Source organism: Nelumbo lutea, chromosome 4, assembly GCF_056320005.1.
Source record: "Nelumbo lutea isolate HS-2025 chromosome 4, American lotus-T2T, whole genome shotgun sequence".
NCBI lineage: Eukaryota > Viridiplantae > Streptophyta > Magnoliopsida > Proteales > Nelumbonaceae > Nelumbo > Nelumbo lutea.
Window position 1 is genome coordinate 3,915,527 of NC_142687.1, and position 24,134 is coordinate 3,939,660.

At 36.1% G+C, this 24,134-nt stretch overlaps 1 long non-coding RNA gene across 1 annotated transcript; it reads right to left on the reverse strand.

Moving 5' to 3' along the window:
- Positions 1–4,031: 4,031 nt before the first annotated feature.
- On the reverse strand, positions 4,032–5,646 carry LOC148853448 (uncharacterized). Its single transcript, XR_016112827.1, has 3 exons — positions 5,389–5,646; positions 4,857–5,268; positions 4,032–4,692 (listed from the first exon to the last, which is right to left on the reverse strand). It is a non-coding gene; the product is annotated as an uncharacterized LOC148853448 (long non-coding RNA).
- Between the last annotated feature and the right edge of the window lie 18,488 nt (positions 5,647–24,134).

Below are 24,134 nucleotides of genomic sequence, written 5' to 3' on the forward strand. Positions count from 1 at the left end.
GCATAAACGTCATACGAGGCGCGGTCATGATTTATGAATTACTTCTACTCTTCTAGTTCTAGTTGAAGACAAAATCCTAAGCGTACAAAATAAAATTCCTGTTCTCACAAGTCTCGTAAATCCGTCTCACACTAACCTAACGAGTCTTTATTACTCTTTTAATACTGCATGCGGGACCCACTTACCTTTGACGGTTTCTTTTTGGGTAGGCACTCCTTACAGTACAGCGCAGCGCACACGCTTGGTTCGGAGTCGGGGCATTGTGATGCCGCCGTGCAAAGGTAGTTGTTGTTAACGCTTAACGCCTTAACGGTGCATTTGTTATTATTATTTTATAGACGAAGTAGTTAAATACTTAAATGTTTTTCTTGGTAACACGTCTTCTTCATTTGTTCGCCACTACTTGCATTCGGGCCTTGGATAATGAGATAATCATTAATTCTTTAACGTAGATTTAATAAACGGGAACAGAATTGTCTCGGTTAAACTGTAACTCTGTAAGTCAGTTTTTCTTTTTTCTATTAAAGCAACGTTGCAACGGTTACGAACCCGGATATTCTGAAGCCATAAAGTCTGAACACACGGAATCCAGCCGCATACCGAGAATATCTCTCGTGCACGTATTTAAGTACATGGGAGATGTTCTCCATGTGCGATTGCGATGAAAAAAAGGTATTTTCTTCCCTTAAAAATTTAAAGAATTATTCTCCGACGACACATGATTCATCGATTCTATACATATAGTGACCCAGTACCACTCTAATGGACACGTACAAGGGGTTGAGGTCGGATCCACCGTAGTAGATCCAATCAGCTTCCACCAGCTGTTTACATGATTTGAATGTCGTGTTGAGTTATAGGAAACCATTTTCATCCGATTTGGTGCACAGGAAATATCATGTTATATTATCAAAAAAATATATACACAATTAGAGATATTCTCAATGCACAACTGTAAAAATCTGTGGACAACGCTGAGGACTGAAACTGAAATTCGCCTGCTATCATCCTCTTTGATTATTTAAAACAACAATTAACCCTTTAACTCGTAAAATCGTCTGCATTTCTCCGCTTGGCCAAGCGGCTTGGGGGCTTAAATTTTGATTTGACCACCACCGGTTCAGGTTCTTGGTTGTCGCCAGTCTTTGCACCTATTTTTCTATATGATTGTTGGACTACGGACTTAGGACCGACGTGTGCTGACTTGTTTCTATGTTTAATCAAACTGCGCATACATTGGTACCACTGTGCTTGTTACTTGGAATACATCGCTTTAATTTTTTTTTAAATACAAAAAGTTAAAAACTTAATCACGTTACAATTCTTATATAATAAATTAATCTAAATATAACATATTGAATTTATTACATACATAAACTTATATATAATATAAAATATAAATATATATTTTTATTTTATACATAATTATATAAAATTTATACATTAAAATTAATAAATATTAGGGAAAACTTCCAATTAGTATCTTGTATTCTGGGCCTAATGTTATTTTGATTTCCGAACTTTAAAATGCAACAATTCAACACCCGAACTTTCAAAATATGATAATCCATTACCTGTTGTTAACTAGCTGTTAAGTGGCATTTGAAGGAAAAGACACAAATGCCTTTGGAGTGCCATCTAATTTTATTTATCAACCATCCAGACATTGACAAAAAATTAACAGTTTCAGATCCTTGTCTCTTCTATTCAATAAAGTTGGGGTCACTAGAATGCCCACTCAAATGTGACCCCAACTTTCTTGAATGAAAAAAAGGCAAGGATTTGAGACTCTTAATTTTTTGTCAATGTTTAGATGGTTGATAAAGAAAATTAAATAATACTTATAGGGATTTTGTGTCTTTTCCAAATGCCACTTGAGGGCTAGTTAACAGCAGGTACTGGAATGTCATGTTTTGAAAGTTCGGGTATTGAATTGTCGGATTTTAAAGTTTGGGAACCAAAGTGGCACTAGGCCCAAAGTACAAGGTACTAATTGGGAATTTTTCCTAAATATTATAATATAATGGGGTTTAGATTTTAATAAAATAAAATGGAGTCAAATCTAAATCCAATCTAATTATATAAACACATCATCTGTATACGAGATAATCAAATCCGATGTTAAATCAAGATGTGGAATTTTAAGTATAATTGACGGTCATACTTTCATTCTTGCTTTTCATAAGCTCATTGTCTAAGTTTGGGAGTGCTTATTTGATAGATATTTTCAAAATGATGTGATGGGCCAAGATAGGCCAAAAAGGAAATAAGCACTTATTGAATAAGACTTAAAATAAGTCCAATTTTTGGACTTCTCAAATAAGTGCTTCCTCTCAAAAAAAGCATTTGTTTTTGGCTTATTTCTCATACACAAATAAGCGTTTATTCGAATAAGCACTAATGTTGAAGCACTCCCAAACTTAGCATAAATTTAAATTTTATTCTACCATTCTTATGTTATACATTTCCCGAATTTACATGATTGTAATTCTTGATACGAGGACATACAATGGTTGAATTTCCACTGTTTCAGCTAGGGATACATACACCAACTGAATTTACTTTTTGTGCTTAAAAATAAATAAAATCAAGAAATTAGAGAAAGGTGCATAAGAGAGTAGAGAAGAAGTGAGTTAAAAAGAGGAAAAAAACGATATGCACCTTCATGCATCCTTTAGTGGGACAATTGATCAAATTTGAGGTGAACATTCTCATTGTATCTTTTGTTCAAGTTCATGCTTTTAACTTTTTCACCCCAATCCGATCCTTCTGGGCCACTTTATTGTTTTTATAATGTTTTGGAGAGAATATTTAAAACAATGAATCTAAGGATCAAAATCTTGCAATATATAAATAGATAGATAGATAGATAGATAGATAGTGTTTTAAATGTAAAAAACCAGTTAATTGGCTAATTGATGGTACCAATTTGGTTTCAAGTGTTGTCAATTCTATTTCTCTCTCCAATAGTTGGCAACATTCCCCTGGTGGAAAAGTTACTTATTCATCTAAGAGATGGGTATGCAAGGAAAATGAATTTTTTATGGACCCACATAAATATGAAAAAAGAAAAAAATCTAAAAAATGAATAGGCCTTTAGTTCCTCATATGTTAAATTCTCCATGGTGTTAAGGGTAAATGATTAAATTACCTAATTGTTTATATTTTATTTTCTTATATTCTTAAGTAAAAAGATTGGCACTTGATGTTCATTAATGACAAAGAATGTATATTATACAATTCGAAAACTAAATCAGATTTGTTGTTCCTAAAACGCATCTTGCACCAACCCTATAGCACATCGCAACCATGCATTGAAAACATCTCCCGTAACATCAGATACTTGAAAACACTGATATTGGTGTGAGACATACTCTATGATGAGGAAGTTCGGATTATTCAAAAAGTCAAACTCTAGCGCATTACTTTAATGGTTCAAATAATCCATTGATATTTATGGATACCATTTTAGCGAACCAGATCTTTGGTTTTATTTGGTAAATCGTTTGGAAGAATAAGATCAATCCATTGGTTTAGAAGACCACATTAATTTGTGGGCAGATTTGCACATTATTTGAATGGTCTATATTGTTAGAAATATTGGCATCACTTTGATGATTGATATTAATCCAGTGATCTTAATAAGGAGATCATTTTAATGGCTGAGATGTATTGATTCTAGACATCAAGCAATGTATTGAGACCTAAACCAATCTTGACTAATCAATCTAAGCATAATGATTTCTAAAAAAACTAAAAAAGTCTATATCAAATAAAGTGGTGTACAAAACATGCCAGAGATCAAGACTATCAAAAAAGGGCAACCTAAGATGAGTAAAAAATTTTATCCATCCAAACTCCAATGACAATGTAGCGAGATTCCAACTAATTTAGCCTATTCAAACAAGATACCAAATCAATGTATATAAGCCATTAAAGTCATCTGCAGCGGTTAATGCAATAAACAAAATATTAGTAATATCATTTGGATATATGGTTAGAATTAGTTGACTAATCGACATCTACCTGCATTAAATAAAAAACTCTAAGTGGACCCGGCCCCTTTCATTTATTAAAGTAAAAGTTTAATCTCATACAATTACCAATTATAATTTTTACATGATTTCTTTGACAAGTTTCTGGTTAACAAAAACTAAGGGCAGTGATGGGATTGTATCGAAATGGAAATTTTTTTTGAGTAAACTACAAAACCCCCTGTATTATGGCGTCTGTGACAAAGACCCCTGTACTATGACCGTGAAACAAAGATCCCTTGAATAAACTACAAAAACCCCCTATTAAACTTTTTCTTTTCTTTTTGCCATTTTTCTCTTAAAACCCATTTAATCTATTGTTTTTCCTTTCTTCTCTTCTTTTCACCTCCCTCACCGTCCTCTCTCTGATTCTTTCTCTCCCAACTCTCCGAAATGAAAGACATAATTCTCATAGCAACCGGGGGGCCTCCTCCTGGTTTCACTTTTGTTGTGCTGTGTTGTATTATGCTCTGCTTTTTTATCAGAAAAAGGTATTGGCGAAGAGCGATCGATTGTAGTTGGGGACGTCATGGGGACCTGAGACGCCCGAGAAGGGGTTTCCGGTCACCTGGGCTTGTACCTACAAATGCTTTAGCATGTTTTTGTCGTAGCTCTGGAATTCTCCTGCTCCTATAATCTTGCCACCTCTCGCTGACGGCTGAGGAGATCATAGAAAAAGTAGCCATTGATAAGACTAACAAATAAATAAATGAGATGGGTTGAGACTTGAGAATGAAGATTTGAAGCTTAACACGATTGTAGAGCCCATGAGGTTTGAGAATAGAGATTTGAAGCTCTCCAGGAATTCTTGGTAAACCTGACCTGAACCAGAGTCTTCCCATAGAGGACGGGCAAATCGTCCACCGCCAACGACAAACACTCTTTGTAGCGTCGTCCCGACCTGTTGATGAAGAAGATGTCTGGTTGTGCTTCACCAATCTTTGACACCCAATCAGGGAGTTCAATTTTGGCTTGTTTGGCGACATGGAAGTAGTGAGACACGTGAAGCTTGAGACCCGCATCTCAGACCATCTCTGCAAGCTCAACATATCCTAGCCATGCGCACTTTCCTCTGGCTTCCTTCTCGGCTATCCCCCACCAGATGGGAAATTCGACCCCTCCCCAAAAGCTTCAAAGCTTTCAGCCCTAACCCAATTGCTCTTACATGGTTCAGTGTGCTGCCATGGGTAACAGCATCCAGAGGAAGCCCAACAAATAAGCTTAACCCATCCTCCTGCATCAAAAATAATAATTAATTTCAATAGATATACACAGATTTCTCTGATGAATTAAAGTCGAGACCCTAGTTTCTACAATTCAAAATGAACAGAAGGAAAGGAAAAATAACACTTACTAGCTTCGATCCTTTCGGCATCGCCCTCTCCCCGGCAATTTTCTCCGATCCGGAGACCTCCGGTTGTGTTGCGTTGAGAGAGACTTGAATTTCAGCTGTTGTCCATCTCCTAGCAAGATTAAAATAGACCTGAAGATCTGCTTGGAACTAAAAAACCCAAGCTTTTGATAAAGGTGAATCCGCCAATATTACGATGGATTTTTTGGACGATGGAAGGGGCCTTTGTCTCACTGTCATAGTACAAGAGAGGTCTTTGTCACAAAACAAATTATAAAGGAGTCTTTGTCACATACTACAGGGGAAGGGTCTTTTTTTTTGAAATCCGTGTAGGTTAATCCATTCAACTATGTTCAGAAGTAGATAAAGTGTCTCTTACAATGGTAGAATGTAGAAAATCAAGGATTACGGACCAAATGATAGAAGAAATAAGGAAAAGACCTTTCCTTGCCACTTTGCAAGCTGCTGTATTAGCACATCTAGAGAGAGAGACAAAAAAACATGAAGTAAGGGAGTTCAGCTTCAGTCGGTGTAAAGCCCGTTTAAACAGACTTTAAAGCTTTGTATTGAGAATATTTCTTAACTTTTTTATTTTATTTCATGAAAATATATTCTTAATGTAAGGTTGTAAGAAGCTGTATAACGGCGTAAACATAGACTTGCACCGACTGAACCCAATCTCGAAGTAAGGTGATGCATAAGAGCACTGCAATCAGCTATACAAATGCGAAGCCGCCCCGGCTGGTCAGGACTATCCGCCAAAAGGAGCTTGACAATGCTTTGTATTGTGCGTTACCTTGAATGATGAGAGGAGAAATATGCACTTCATCTGCAAATTGTAAACCATCTTATTTGTATAGGTTATTATTAGGTTATATGTACATTTGATTCATTTTATAATCCATCGTATATGTATCAGATTCAAAATGAATTTGGATTGCAATAGAAAAGTTGACCAAGATATTATATTATATATTTAATGACAAATGAATTAAAATATTGTATTATATATTTATTGGAAAAATAAAGTATTTCACTCAAGGTTTTAAAATTGCCGTTGACCAGAATGGTTGACATTCGGCCTGAAAGCTAGCTCGGGTACCCGTTCTATTTCAGCCCAAGCCGTTGTTTCCCAAAAAGCACATTGGATTGAGCAGCAACTTATTGCCCCAGCTAATCGAACCATCAACTTATTCCAAATTCGAATTGGAATAAACATTTGCAACCCTAAAAAATTAAAGTAGTTCACAGTTTTCGGGAATCGCTTTCTTTCTTTTATTCAAGTTGTTGTGGGTAGCCCCTCAGGACCCGGGTTTGGATCTGCTACCAAGTTGTACCCACATCTTACTCACTTGATATTACAACTACGCATCGGAAATATCTCCCAGGGTAGATGTTCCTAACATGGTTTTTAAAATTGATTCAGAGAGTGAATCAGTTAGGAATCTAATTATTGGGTCAAATAGTTCAATCGTTCGAATCAAACGTTTGACTTATTCTGACAAAAAAAATTAAAAATAAAAATAGTTAATAACAATTCACCGACCAAAATCAACGATTTTGAGGGAAAATGAAATCAATCACTTGACAAATTCCTGATTTTCTATCCGACCATCCGGTACAATCAGATTTTAAAAACCATGGTTCAAAAAGAAGTAAAGATCCGGCCTATTTGTGAGTAGCAGATACGACTGTAAGGACCTTCCGTCTCCCATAAATGGCCAAAGAGCCCAGATATCAATGAGACCCACACTGTGTGTAGTCAGCCACGTCCACTTAAGACAAGCCTTAAGCTCAGCCCATTCGAGCGATCTAGATTTTTTTTTTTTTGGGCACAAACTGATCAATTAAGGGTCCATTTGCAACATTTTCCAACCAAATCTTGAAGAAAGAATTCTCTCTGTCCTTTGAAGAAAGAATTCACTCCTTCGCCATCTTTACGTAAATAACGTAACTATAAATCATATAAGATGATCGTAAGGCCGTGTTTGGTTTGAAGGAAAATGTAGGAAAAATAAAGAAAAGATAAAAAAATCTATACAAGATTTGTAAAGATATTATCAGCAATTCGTAAAATCTATACTGTAAGGCCATGTAGCCTGACATCTTGATTCATCGCTTCCAATTTCTATTTGTATAGAGGTTTGATCGGGAATTCAGGATGGCCATGTCTCACAGTATGACATTGCTTCAGCAGCCAGATCTCCACAGGTCCCAAACGGCCAAACCACGACTCAATTGACCCAAATCAGGTCCTGCTGCATCCCATCAGAATACCCAATTCTAAGCTGGGCCATCCCCAGCCTATATGTTACACTTCGACATAGGCTTAGCCTTGCCTATGCTTGGTAGGCTTACGTTAGGGACATCACCATCATTTTCGCCTGTAAGATTTTTGGGAGAACTGATGTCATCTTCAGGTAGACCACCAAAAGCTTAACGTACTCTTTAAGGAGGGGTGGTCGCCCTCCTTGGGTGCCTAACCTTGGCACTCCTAGACCTTCATCTCCTTGTGGGGTGGCCCTAGTTAAAAACTAGCATGGCTACCAGGGTACCTCATGGGCGCAGACTTGCTCATGGGGACAGTGTTGGACCGGCACTGTGCTACCGGTACTCAAGGGAGGCTTGGCATGCGGGCCTGGCTCAAGCATGACCCTTCACCTCGCCAGCCTCTTGCCCAAGCTGATTGAGCTATCTCGTTGCCCCTAGCGCACAGGTGTGTTCAGGCCCAAGTGGTGCCTGTCATCATCGGCATACAGGAGACCCTTCACATCGGTGCCAAGTCACCTCATCAGTGCATGGTCACCTTGCATTATGGTTGTCCCCATTTAGCGCGTAAACGGCGCCTCCCATGGACCGGTCTGAGCCAGGAGAGTGCCCCAGCCATTGGACTTGAGGTCATGATCCAGTGCTACTGACTTTGGTGGAGTCATCCCATCAGGCAACTCCTAGCCTCTAAGCGCATAAAGGCTTGTCTTGGCCTACCTTGGCCTAGACATCGCACGGGTTTCTTCCACTGTAAAACTACCCCTGTGACAGTTGGTATAAGAGCGAGCTAGATAATTGTAGCCGCAATTGGCTTTCAGCAGATTACTGCAGAGCCAATTGAAGTAGTCATTACGACAAGAAGCATTTTGTGGGGTGCGGTCCCTAGGCACTTCCACTTAGGATCGAGCAAAATTCATATCAGGCCTGGCAAGAGGCCATTCATTGTTCGTGTCCCCATTCCAATGACATTAAAACAGCTTCCCTTGCGGGGGCAGACACATTGGTTGTTGTCCTCATGCGATGGCAGACGCGTGAACCTTGATAGGAATGTGGGTACACCGTCTAAGCAGATTGCTTATTAGGCCTAGCAAGAGGCCATTCATTGTTCATGTTCCAATTCCAATGACCGTAAAACAGCTTCCCTTGTGGGTGCAGACGCATTGGTTGTTGTCCTCATGCGGGGGCAGACGCATGAGCCTTGTTAGGAATGTGGTTATGCTAGCTGTTGGAGCATGGCGGCCCTACACCGGCAAAGTATCAGGTGGACATGCTCAGTTTTCAGGTTGATCATTCGCAGCAGCAGAAGCTCATCATCAGGCGAGTGCATGTTCGGCAGCTCATGGGTAAAAGTTTCCACACTCACACAAATTGTGGTCAAGTCTCCTTGAGGTAGCAGCAATGGGGCCCCCTCAGAGTGAAGATGTAGCCCGAGTCGGTGAGGCGAAGCGTAGTTTCGAGGGCCAAGAGAGCATAAGCCATGGCTAGGTTTGAGTAACCCGAATCGTCAAGATGAAGTCTGCAGGCCAGCATGGTAAAAGGGTACCTAGGTCATCACCAACATGAGGAGTGGACCTATCTGCGTGTTCGGTAGCATCACTGAAAAGCTACCAAGAAGACGGTTGAGCCTCGAGGTAAGATGATACATGGGGCGGACCTCCGCGAAGCACCACACACATTTCTTCGAGGGCCCTTCTTTCACAGTTGAACGGCATAGCCATTGCGCGGTTTGAGTAACCTCAACACTGGGAGGTGAAGTCTAGGCAGGCCGGCATGGTGAAATGGTTCTATACCCATAAATGGACACCAATATAGGCAAGATCCGAGTTGGCCAGACGAGCCCTGGAACTGGCAGAAGAGTGGATGGTGCGGGACTCAAATGCCCATTCACGGAAATTGAGTGGGGGAGCCTGTTACGGTTCGACACAGACTTAGCCTTGCCTACGCTTGGTAGGCTTTCGTTAGGGACATCACCGTCATTTTCGCCTGTAAGATTTTTGGGAGAACTGATGTCATCTTCAGGTAGACCACCAAAAGCTTAACGTACTCTTTGAGGAGGGGTGGTCGACCTCCTTGGGTGCCTAACCTTGGCACTCCTAGACCTTCATCCCCTTGCGGGGCGACCCTAGTTAACGGCTAGCATGGCTATCAGGGTTTCTCATGGGCGCACACTTGCTCATGGGGACAATGTTGGACCGGCACTGCGCTACCGATACTCAAGGGAGGCTTGGCATGCAGGCCTGGCTCAAGCATGACCCTTCACCTCGCCAGCCCCTTGCCCAAGCTGATTAAGCTATCTCATTGCCCCTAGCGCATGGGTGTGTTCCGGCCCAAGTGATTGCCTATCATCATGGCACACAGGTGCCTGTCATCATCGGCATACAGGAGACCCTTCACATCGGTGCCAAGTCACCTCATTGGCGCATGGTCGCCTTGCATTATGGTTGTCCCCCTTTAGCACGTAAGCGGCACCTCCCATGGACCAGTCTGAGCCAGGAGAGTGCCTCGGCCATTGGACTTGAGGTCATGATCCAGTGCTACTGACTTTGGTGGAGCCATCCCATCGGGCAACTCCTAGCCTCTAAGCGCATAAAGGCTTGTCTTGGCCTAACTTGGCTTGGACGCTGCAGGGTTTCTTCCGCTGTAGAACTACCCCCGTGACACAGAGGTAGAGGTGAAAAGCTCCTACTCAGAAGCCCAGTTTGATGGCAGACATAAATACATGCTCAAAGCTGTTGGTGGTCCCAAATCCCAATCCCGATACCCTGATGTGCGGTCCAACGACCCAACAAAGAATTATGGTTTTCAGTCTTTCTTTTCCTGCACTTGTGTCGTTTATCAATCAATGCTCTCTCAGATAAATCATTGTTTGCAGATTCTTTAGATACCAGTCTCTTTCTCGTATCAATAACCTACGTGATTGATTTCTCATTGCATCCATTTGCCATTTTCTGTCCTAACAAAATGGATTGAATCAATTTTCAATCAGAAATCCTTATAAGTTGCTTTCTTTCATTAATTGATGCCAAACTTAATTCGTGCAATGCATGGGAAAATCTGAAAGATTTAATAATTTTATTTTTTATTTAATGTTTATTTGTAAAAAATAATTATTGTTAATTGAATATGAACAAATATATTTTAATAAATTTAGTTTTATTAATAATTTGTTGTAATTTTAATATTTTTTATTATTTTAAATGAAGTTTTGATTAATTTTAAATAAATAAAAATAATTATAAAAGCTAATAGTTTTACTAATTCCACTATTAATTAACAATTATATAGGAATGACAATGGGGTGGGTTCAGGGTAGGGCACCCTATCCCTTTCCCTGCCCCATAGTTAAGACACTCTAACCCATTCCCACCTCGTCCCCAATATCACACGGGTTCAGGGCAAGGTAACCACTCCTCAATGTCGGGCGAGTACAGTGGCAAGACACCCCACTCCTCGTCAAGGATGAAGAATTCTCGAATTTTCCTACTTCATCCCCAATATTGGACGGGTTCAAGTAGAGATGTAAATTGGGTAGTGCTAGGTCAGCACGACACGACCCGCATGTAGTAGTGCAAGTCATGCCCTACTGGCCCACGAGGCATCCTAGGTTGTGCCTCTCTCCTCTAGGATAATTTGGGGGGTCGGTTCGGTACAACCCATAGCTCGAGCCCGCACGGGCCCATGCCACGCCATGGGTCAAGCTGGTCCATGGGTCGGGCCTTAGGTCAGGCCATGCCACACACCAAGCCAAGCTCAAGGCAAGGCACCCGCTCCCCGTCCAAGATTTTTAAAATTGGACCGGATAAGGAACCATTATGGGGTCAAACGCTCTGACTGTTCAGTCCAAATGGATGATATGCTCTAACAAAAAAATAAAAAATTAGAAAAACAAAAAAAGGCCAAGAAATGTTGTCCGAGTTGACAGTTCGACCGCCAGGTCAGCAGTTCACTAACCAAATAAACGTTTTTTTGGACAAAAAGCGGTTTTGAGGTGAAACGGTATTCGGTTCCAATTTTTTTTTGTCTAACCATCTGGTTTGATCTAGTTTTGAAAACACTGTCCCCGTCACCCCAATATTCAATTTGATGATAGAAATGATCAAAATGATATATTGAGTATCAACCACATGGTAATTTTCTAAAAGTAGACTAAATTGCCTTTAATATTCAAAAATATAATTTATGAAAATTTTAGAAAATTTATTTAAATTTGTATTAAATAATTTATTTTCTTTTTAAATGTTTTACTTATAGAATTATACTAATTTATCTTATAATTTCTAATATAAACTAACCAATAAATTCATTTTTCCAATTTGTACTGATTTATCTTAATACTCTGTGTAATTATTTGTTCAAATTATAGTTTTCCATTTCCTATAGTCGTTCATCTTTAATAATTTTCAATAATTTGTAATGAAAATTACATAATTTTTCAATGGTTTGCTAAAATCAATATAATGTAATAGAATTTCCTAAATTTTCCAAAATATTCTACTAATTTTCAATAATCATTTAATGCATTTTAAATGAATTTTCAAATACATTATATCTTTTAATTTCAAAAATTTTATTTTACAAAAAATGTAGTTTGATGAAAGTTTTGGAAAATTTTATTACATTTGTGTAACTATGGGGATTTATTGATTTTTTTTAAATTGTTATTAAATATATTTTTTATTTGGTAGTTTACTAACAAATTACATTAATTTATCTTTTATTTTCAATATAAATTAATTAATAATTTCTTTTTATAACATTATAGTATTTTGTTTCCCCATTTGCATTTGGTTGTTAATTATAATAATAACAACAACCAAAATTTTATACTTTTTGATAATTGTTAAATATAATTCTTAATTTTATAGAAATTAGTTAAAGAGTTATCAATTTCTATAAAACGTTGTTAATGAGTTAATTAATAACAATATTCATTATTTTGTAATTTACTAATCGTATTTATTAACTTTTAGTAATAACATTATTTAATACTCATTGAATATGGGTGAGATTAAATATTAACCGTGTTCAACTATTTATTAATTAATATGAATATTTTAAGTGAGGGAGAGTGGATATAGATTGGGGGGGGGGGGGGGGGATGTGTGTTTAGGAATTGATTAGGGAGTGGAGCAACATGATACTTTCCTATTGGTTTAAATGAGATACCTTAGGAGAGAGATTATATGAATATTTTTAGGTAGTTGGGTGACATGGCTTAATGGGAGACCGGGAGTAGTGGGAAGGGGAGAAGAGAAAGTCAAAGAGAATGCAGGGTGTGGATAATGGAGCAAGGAGAGGCATGGTGATGAGGACCCGTACTTTGTTAAGCGAAAGTTAAACAATAAACCCAAATCGATAGAACCCGAGTTGATGGGTTTTCGCTAATGGTTAATTGGTTTCGAGTGACAAACTACGGACTTGACCAAATCGATTTGGTTGGCCAAACAACCTGCAACTGAACTGAACTAATGATTGGACACTCTTAATTTCAACTAAATTTATAGTATAATCTCTAATAAATAACAATATTTTAATCTTCAATAATTTTTGAAAATTTATAGCAAACATACATAATCATTGAAAATAAGTTTATAATGAAAATATAATAGATATATAATAAAAATACAATAATTACAAAAAATATAATAAATACTAAAAATATACTAAATTAGTCAATGAATACAATCTATAAATTATAAAAAATAGATAATTACTAAAAATAAATTTATAACAAAAATACAATAAATACGATAAAATAATTTTAAAAGCTAAATAATAGTTTTTTAATCTCCAATAATTACTGATAATTTTATATTAAATAACAAAAAAATACATTTATGAATAATTACCGAAAGCATATTTATAAATAAATAAAAATTACCGAAAATAAAATAAATATTGATTATAGTATATATAAATATATAATGAATATACACTATTATTGTAAAATTATTACTAATTAATATAATTTTTTTTATAGTTATTTTCTATAATTATTAATTGATATAAGTGAAATTAGTTATTTACAATTTTATTTAGTTATTGAAATAATATTGTTATTTAAAATTTTAAAATATTAATTATTTATTGAATTTAATAATCCACAAAATTATAATTTTACTATTATTACATAATTCGTTATTAATTTTTTAAAATATTAAATTATTATTAATATGAATAATATGAATTATATTATAATTATTTTTCTACTTTTATGATTTTTTTTAATTTATTACATAATTATGTTATTTTAACTATTTAATATTTTCATGTTAAACATTTTGTTATTTAAATATTTAAAAATTGTAATTATTTGAATTTTATTTATTTTAATGTTATCACATAATATTAAGTATTTTTTTATATTATATAGCTATTTTTTATTTTTTTAAGATTTTTACTTATTGAAATATTTAAATGATTTTTTATTTTTAATGTTAAATTTTTATTATTTGAATAACATTTAAAACTGAATAATTCATAAAATTATAATTTATATTGTTACTACATGATTTCATGATGGATTTTGTAAAAATATTTATTTATTAATAATATGAATATTCTTAAAACTATTGATTTTTTTGTGTTTTGAATAGATAATTTAAATATGTATATAATTTTGTTATTACATTTAAATAGTTCTAAATTTTTTTAATTGAAACTTTCTTTAGATAGATATAGATAAAAAATGGGGGAGTGGATAAATAGGAATTAGAGATAGTTTAGGAGGGAATCTCTCTACTAAATTATAGATAATTTAAGAGATAAATAGAAGTTAGAGATAATTTAAGAGATAAATTGGAATTAGAGACAATTTAGGAGGAAGTGGGGGAAAGTGGTGCCACTTGGCTAAACATTAGAAAAGCAAATCCCTATCTTTTTATGGTTGTTGGAAATAGTTAAGCATATGTGATTTCCTTATTGGTTTAATGGGTAATAATGTGGAATTAAAAAATAAAAAATAAAAAATAACAGAAAATTGGGAATTGGATTTGAAGCAAGGAGAGTACTGATGACATGGCAGGACCAATTTTAATGTGTATATATATATATATATATATATATATATATATACTATTTTGTTCTAATTGTAATTTTTTAATTTAATTTTTAAATTTCATATCTAAACAATTGTATACATCAAAACTCATATAAAATAAAATTTTAAGATTTTTTTCAATTTGTTTGTCTATTTTTGTTCATTTATTTTAACATTTTCATTATTTTTTTAAAATATGCTTCTCATGGCTTGGCCTAGCCTAGCCCATGGCTCAACTTGCAGCTCAATCCGGCCCATGGCATGGCATGGCCTAGCCCAGGCCCACCTCGGCTCATGCTAGGCTTGACCTTTGAAGCATCCCAAAGGAGGCAAGCATGACTGGACATGGCCTACCAATGCACGGGCTGCCTACGGGCCTTGCCATGCCGGCATGACACAGTCCAATTGACACCTCTACGAATACATTGATAGCTCTTACATCCACTCCATTTATCCTCTTTTACTCCCTTCTTGCTCCTTCTCTTGAAGTATAGTGCTAATAGCTGCCTGTTTGGATCACTCGAAGGTGATGAATCCTTCCCAAAGCCCAAACAAAAGATTCCATAAGGTTCTCTAGTCTCTACAACCATCCATCAAATAGGAAAAAAATGAAATTCAACAAACTAAGGCTGCATTTGGCATTCCTTATTTTAGGGACTTATATTTTTTTTTTTTTCGCAATTAACTCAAGTGTTCATAGGAGCATTTTCACTACAAAAGGGAGATAAGTCAAACTGCATTTGGCATTCCTTATTTTAAATGCCAAATGTAGCCTAACCAGATTGTGCCTCATTGAAACTAAGAAATTCCTAAAACCAAGAAAGGAAATTCGAGACTAACCTTCAAAAGTTGTTTTAAAGGGTATGTTGGGGGTATTTTAAGGGACAGGTGTCAAAAGATTTTCTAACGCTAATTAAACATGGTTACAATCTGAACTATGATATGACATTTGTGCAGGACAAATTCCAACTTAACATTAAGATGTGGTGATGCTAGAGAATATCAACCTATTCGAGGACCTCACCTAACAACTTAAGCTTTTATGTTGAATGGTTATTTGATATGGTATCAGAGTCATTTGACCAAGTGGTGTAGTGTTCGATCCTTGTTACCCCCATTATAATTAAATAAGTTTCAGCACAAGGTATGGGTGGGTCTATGCTTGTGCACGCTTTAAACCCAATAGACTTTTGTGTGAGGGGGCGTGTTAGAGAATATCAACCTATTCAAAGAAATTCACCTAACAGCTTAAGCGCCCTAGTTAGACTTTGGGCCTATATCCTTAAATGCTTTATTATTATAAATATATTAAATAAAATATAGAATAAATTACATATAGGTATCCTAATGTTGTGATGCTTAAGGGTCTGAACTTTCAAATGAGACATTTTAGTACCTTTGAAAGGCTGTGTTTGGTTTGAAGGAAAAGATAGCCTTAAAGATGCATACTTAAGTTTAATTCCGTGAAACTGCTATTACAGTGAGAGTGAAAATTTATAAAATGTGTTCACATTCTCCCTTTTTACTATTCCTCTTCTACAGTTCTACTGCCTTCGGACACAATCAAGTGGCAACATAAAAGAAACGCCCATTCACGAAATAATAAAAGCAGCTAAAGTCTGCAACCCAATTGGTTTTCATGACCCGCTTGTATCGCTAAATGGTTAAATTTTTTTTAAATGGTGCTAAAAAGATTCAAGCCTGCATTCTCTTAATCATAGGCCTTATCATTAAAATCCATCTTTTTCTTTATGCTTACTTTTGCCTCTTTTAATATAATATATATATATATATATATATATATATATATATATATATATATATATATATAATTTGAAAAAAGAAATGCAGGCTAAAAGATTTGAGCCCTAATCATCTACATCAATTTGACCATTTAAACACCAATTATAACTATTTTTATTTAAAAAATATACTATAATATATGTGTCTCACAACCAAACCATTTGATCCCTGACCGCCAGTGTTTTTACATGGGATATGGGCTTTGATTTTTGGTCCTCAGGCTTGGCCTGGGCGCAAAACATGGGCTTTTCTAGTTTTTGGACTGGGCTTGGGTCTAGCCCTGAGGTAAGCCAAGCCCAATCTAATTGCACACATTCATACATATATATGTTGATACATATATGCATACATGCATGCATATATACGAGTTCAGATCTGTGTCCCACAACATCCTACAGCGCATCCCCGTCTTATATTGGAAACATCTCCCGATGATGACATCATCGAGTCTGGTATTATCATCGGGAGATGTTCCCAATAGACGGCGGGGATGCATTGTGAGACATTGTAGGGCCCCCCTTGTGAGGCCCAGATGTGAATTCCATATATACATACATATATTCATTCATATACATATGCATACATGCTTATATAGAAAATATACAAAATTTCTATTTAAAGGTTGATGCAAAACTGTTTTTTATTTTTATTTTTTGTAAGAAAGCATTTCCATTAAGAAAAACAGAAAGGCTGAAGCCAGAGAACAACAGAAGAAAGAATAAACAAGCTTAAAATTATAAGAAAAGCTACCACCTACAAAACACAGAAACAATTAAGCAGCAGACTCATCTACAGCTAGAACACCACCTAACCAAAAGGGAGCAGCATCCGCCAACAGTTCAGGCCCCAGGAGACCTCTCTGAGAAGCAACTTGGGCAGCTCTGTTAGCCGATCTCTTTACAAAGGAGAGAGACATCAGTAAAGCTAGCAATTCTCAAACAGTCTTGAACTATAGAAGAAATTTCATCAGAACAGTCGATCTCTTTCTTTTTAAGCCAACCAACCAGTGACATATTGTCACTTTCTATAATTACACTTTTAATCTGCAAGTCTCAAGCAAACAACAATTCATTTAGGACAGCAAGAGCTTCCGTTTGAAGAGCAGAGACAGCATGGTCTCTGATAACTAAACCAAAAGGTGCTGTGTTATTTACCAAAAAAGCCCCGTCCACATTGATTTTCATCGAATTAGCTTGAGGGAGAGTCCAAAACACAGAAGCATCAGCCTCTCCTTCAAAAGGGGGCTGTGTTTATGATGAAGTAGCTGCCTTCAGAACTTCTTGGAGTTGAATCAAAACCCTGCCAATAATAGAGTTTAGGTTAGGCAAAGAATCATTAAAAGTAATATCATTCCTGTGAAGCCAAATATTCCAACAAGTAGTAATTTTCAGCTCTTGCTTCCTATCTTTAACACCATTGTACAGAAAGTCAGAGAGGACCAGCCTAATAACCAATCCTTAAAAGACGAAACAGGAGGGATTCTAATCTAATCCCCAATTGGCTACCAATTAAACCAACAGGCTTTAGCCAATTCAGACTCACAGAGCATGTAACACTGTTTCTTCATCCTTTAAGCAAATAAGACAGGTGGCAACAGACTGGATTTTTCTTTTTACCAAATTTGATGCAACTTCTTAATGCATTAAGCTTAAAATTGAACAAACGCATGCCCAACCCAGCCCAAGTCCAACCCCAATTATCAATTTTCAGCTTGAGTTGACTTGTTGAAAAGATCGGATTTGACCTTAGACCTCAAGTTCAATTTTTGTAGGGTTAGACGTGGATTAACCTTAAACTGGCCTGGCCGAGCCCATCCAATTCATTTATAATAATAATAATAATAATAATAAGATATTATGAATCAAATGTTGATACATGTGTTTTATTCGTGTAACTATGTACATAGATAACCGGAATTCGTTCCCAAGCCTCCGCTACAAAACCGGCCGGTCTTGCAAATCAACCAGTTAGAACCGAGATTTTTGTTGAAATGCCGGAAAAGAGCCTTTGTCCACTGAACTGCGAAGTGCGGACCCAACCATCGGAAGAACGAATCCGTAAATGTATTTAGCATCTCCAAGGACATTTTTACAGTCTTCAAGATTTTTTTTTTTATTTGTCTAAGTTTATAATATCGAGTGTCGATCTGTGTCGGTCTATTGTCGCCTTCTATGGTACATGGACACGTACAATGAAACTTGTAAAATTATAAAAAGGAAATCGTAAAAAATGTTAGAAAAAAGAAAAAAAAAAGAAAAGATGATGCAGTTATGGCAGCCAGCCCAAATCAACGACACTGGTAGGTCAAATGATTTGATGCAATAAATTTGTCTAAGGGCGTCTTAAAAAGAGAAAAATGGTGGATTTCATAAGAAAGTTGCATTCATTTTTTGGTATTAACGGGTCTTATGAAAAATAAAGATTTTCGAACAGTTCATTTACCTGAATGAATAAGAGACTTGAATAAATCATTTTTCCATAAATTAATAACACATGAAAAGACAATATTATCTCTTTAATAATGGCACTTTTATTGGATAAAAAGGTTATCGTTTAATTTTACCTACAAAGCAAAAGAATACCAATACTGGTAAATGTATTTAAAAATATTTGCATGAATAAACATATTTATCCAAATAAATGACTTATCGTATAATTTTATATAAAAAATAAAAGAATACTAATACTGGTAAATGTATTTGAAAATATTTGCATGAATAAACATATTTATCCAAATAAGTGAGGAGGCCTTAATAAAAAGAAATTAATCCAGCCAAAGGAAAGAAAGTGAGGAAAATAGTGTATACTGTATTTCTGTATAAACTTTAAGTTTAAGCAACTGAAATTTCTTCTAAACTGAGATTTTCTACAGTCGGAATTAATTTCAGCAGTCGATAAGATACTTGCTGGGGTGGCCTCGATGCGATAATGATGCTTACTGGGCCGGCCGTCATCAACAAACAACAAGAGAGAGAAAGAGAGAGGATGGTAGCGGGGCGGCCTACTCATGGTCAAAGTGCCACCATGCGCAATTTAATGCGTATGGCGTATTGCGTTCTTCCCCGCGCTAGAAGTCTAGAACCAGGAGTTGCCCAACTTATTTGACCAAAATTAAGTACATGGCCGTGTTCCTTCCTGCCTTCACCTTCCTAGGTTCTGTCCTTCACCGTGCTTTCGTTGCGATGTAAACATGTAATTAGAGTTTGACATTGGTGGATTGGGATCGTTTCCACCTACTCAGTACACTGTACTGCTATGGTGTACTCCCAATCCGACAGTGACATTATCCTTTCTCTTTCACATCCCTAGTTGATGTGTAATGGGTTCATGAATCTCGTCGTGACTCATGAAAAATGATGTCATACTTTTGAACACCTCAAAATTCCTAATTCCAATGATAATATTTAGAGTTTATTTTGGTTAACCTCAAAAGATGCTTTTATGAGTTATTTCCATTAATAGACAATACAATTATAGTCATCCGCAACGTTTTTAAAATCGGATCGGAGAGGGAACCATTCTGGGTCCAGTTCCCGGGCCATATGGTCCGATCATCCGATTTGAATAGACGATCAATCTTGATAAAAATTTAAAAAAATTAAAAAATAATAATAAACGGCCAAAAACTATTATTCAGATCTGATGAGGGGTAATTTGGTCTCCCCAATCGTATAATGACATGTGGCTTATGGATGATACCTCAACACCAAATCAGTGAGCTAGTTCAGTAAAATTAGGTCAAAGTATCTCATCCAAATCGACCTCTATTTTGGCGAGACCGAACTAATTGACCCCGTTGGATTATGACGAACTATCCTAGGAGTCGGTCGAACTATAGGGACTTAAGGAAACTTGCTAAGGAGAGCTCACAGACCACTCCCTGTAGTTCCACCTCGGCGAGGCCGAGTTGGCAGATCCGTAAGATTACGACGACCTGTTCTAGGAGCTAGTTGAGCTGACAGGACCTAAGGCAACCTGCTAAGGAGAGCTCGCTAACCATCCCCAACAGCTCACTACCAAATGCGTTGATAGCACGACCGTTAGAATGACTCACTGTGCCGCGTGCCAGATTCTACGCAAACGAATCGTAACTACCACAAAGATCTCAAAACTGAAACCTTAATGCGCTTGAAAATAGGAAAACTGTTTCACAAAGAGCTCAAGATTGTTACCCTGAGCTCCCTGAGTCTAGAGACCTATATAAGGTGTCCAAACCCACCCAAAAGGTATGTGCACTGAAGCACTTAAGCTCTCTCATATGTTTCTCACGAAGTTCCCATATTGACTTAAGCATCAGAGTGTTTTCCTGGGTAAAACCTACCCGGACACTCTCACCTTTCTCTCTTTACAGCTCTTTCCAGTTTGGACATACAGATACCAACTCAGCACTGCCAGATCAAAACCTTGCTCAAACCCAGTCACAAGACACGAGGGAGCGAACAAATTGCGCATCATCAAGATCGATGGTTGAATCGTTTGGGTGAACAGTTTAATTGCTAACCAAATCAACAATTTTGGTCAAAAAAATGATTTTTGGGTGAAATGGAACAGTTAGGTGACTGATTCCCAATTTTTCTGATCCCGACCATCTGGTTTTGAAAACGCTGGTCATCCGTGTTTAAAAGCCTGATTACCTTAGAAAGTCTTTTAAGGGTATTTCCTTGATACACACTAATACTGAATAAATTGTGATATAGTTCGAACAAAGTCTCAATGGTAATTGCAGTTGTAGATCACAAATATCTCGACATTGAGTTGTTTTCCCACCATAAGACAAGATGCATGTTTAAATTGTTGACCTAGGGCCCAATTATTTCGTTGAATTAATTGTTTTACTGTATATCAAATTAAATTAAAAAAAAAACATGGACTACTTCAATGCATGGTTTAAATTTTTTATAGACATACCTCACAAATCCTTTTTTTTTTCTTTTTTTTTATAATTATTTTTATTAAATTATTTGTCTAATTGAAAGCATAGACTATTGGATGAATATAAAATTAAATATAAAGAGAATTGATGCTTTGAATTAATATTTTCTCATCTGTTATATAAATATTTTGGTTATAAATGAGTTAATCAAATTAATTGATTTAATTATTTATTTTAACATTATTACACACCAAATTATAAACTTTTTGTATTTAATTTTTTATGTTAAATAAAATTTCTAATATAATAAAATAGAACATTGATTTAATACCAAATTAAATGAAGTGATAACTAATGAACATTTCAATTAGGTTGTGTTTGGTTTGAAGGAAAATGTAGGGAAAGGTAGGAAAACTTATATAGGTTTTGTAAAGGTTTTCCTATATTTCCCTTCCTTTCCCTATTTTTTCCTTCAAACCAAACATAGCCTTAAAGATGATTGGATTCCTAAGGTTTTTGAAATTAATGATACTTTCTAATGTCTCTTAATTTTTTATATTATAAAACGCAACAATTAAGTGACAAAAATATAGGAGCTGACATATAACATCATCAACCACTGCTGATGCTGACATAGATTAAGTACTAAAGAGAGTAAAAGCCAAAGAAGAACACGCATGATTAGAATAACAATTTAGACAGAAAAAAGAGTCGGGATTAGATGAACTTAATGGTTGTGTTAGGAACTGATTAACCAATAATAAAGCCCCATTCTTGGTGAAATGGCATTTTTTCATTTAAGGGAATGATCATTCCTTCCGTTTTATTGGGAATAAAATCACATTCCAGCTGATATCAATTCCTATGCCGATTCTTGTCTGAACCAATGCAAACAAATTAAATCACTCTGATTCCAATTCCAACTGTAACCACACAGACCTTAACATGTAGGGAATGAAGGCGCTTTCCTTCCCAAAGGAGAGGGGAGGAGAGGGGAGGGGATGATCCAATTTTTACAGATTATAAGATATGCATTACCAAAAAATAATGTTTCCTTTAATTCCTCGATAATCATGTATTTATTGTTTGATAAGATTAATTTAATGCTCACAAGACCATGCTCACATCTTCACACAGTAGCTTGCCGTTGCAGCTTTTATATTGATAATATTTTTATATTTATATGTTTTTTACTTCTTTATGAGGAGATATTATCAATGTAAGACTGCAAGAACAATGCTAACGGCAACACGATCTTGCGAGGACCAAATCCGGATAACCCATTTGTTACCGTCTCAAAGTGGGGGACGTGGACCACGTGGTTGATGTTGAGCCGCTTTCATACTAACTATTTCCAGTGGACGTTTAACTGATGGCGATCCGGAAGACTTCTTCAAAATGTCACACATGAAAGTAGAAAAAACCAAACTTCCAAAAGATCACTTTCTTCGTTCTATGACATTTGGATTAAGCGTGAGAGAGATTTCAGATTCGTGGATTTTTGTAAAAAAATAAAATGCTTTTGTTAATGATATTCATCAAGCAATGGAAGATTAAGTATAATCTACTACTCATCCTCATCCACTATTTTGGAGTATTAATAAAAGTTTGTGGATGTCACTGAGCTTGTTGTGTCCAAATTAAACTACTCATCTTCATCCACTAACCTACTACTTGGTGGCTTGTTCAACATATTCTTTTGATTTCCGGTGGGCCACCTGTACACACACAAACGCCAGAGAATTTAATTAGTCTGTAGTGGCAGAAATAAAATATAGTCTGTAGAGAATACAATAATTAAGAGTAAGTTGTATTTCTATCATACTATATTCAACCCATCTAAAGTATACGATGACATGGGGTGTTACGTGACGTCAATTTCTAGCTGCCAAATGCTAAATCCAAATCATCCATTTGATAACCAACCATTCACTTTAACTAATGTTAATATATATCCCTTTCCACTTCTTCACCACCATATTTAAAAATAAACTATCTTTTCACAAAATTATCGATCTCGAGTCTTGATCAGGAACCCAAGGCCTTATTGGAATGATATGGATTTAGAAGCTCATATTGTAATCTAACTATGAATTTTTTGGTCACCCTATATAATATTCAACCTTTCAACGTTAGCGTCAGGCTATATAACATTTCACTTGAATCATCCACCGGATTTAATGGATTGTTGGATTTTAATCTCATAAGAGATTAAATCTAATGGGTTTGATTGGTCAATTTCATGAAAAATTGCACATGTACATTTGGTTGAAAAATCAGTTTTTTTCTTATAAAAAAAAAAAAAAACCCTAGTTTTGAACTTGTCCCACATTGGATAATTACAAGGTTTGTTTTCAGTATTTCAATAGGAGTTGATTTACACTCCTTAGAATTAGTAGAGGAGAGTATGGGGATTTGATACTGCGCACGTGTATGCACGCGTGTGTGTGGCGCAATGAGACACTTTAGAGGCGCACTTTCGTGCACACCGCTCACGATGGGCGGCTCTGGTTTTGGTGCGTTGATGACCGTTGATCACCATTGATGAGATCAACGATCACGATTCGATCGGGTGTGATAAAGAGGCACAATTCAAAGTTAACAGTCACCAACTGTTAACAAACATTGTGACTATTCAAGGTGTCTTCTCTAAACCAATACTTACCTTTTCCTCATACATTTTCACAAATTATTTAAGGAGCATGAATCAGACTCCAAAACACACAATTTCGAAATTCACTCTCTCTCTCTCTATCTCTCTCTCAA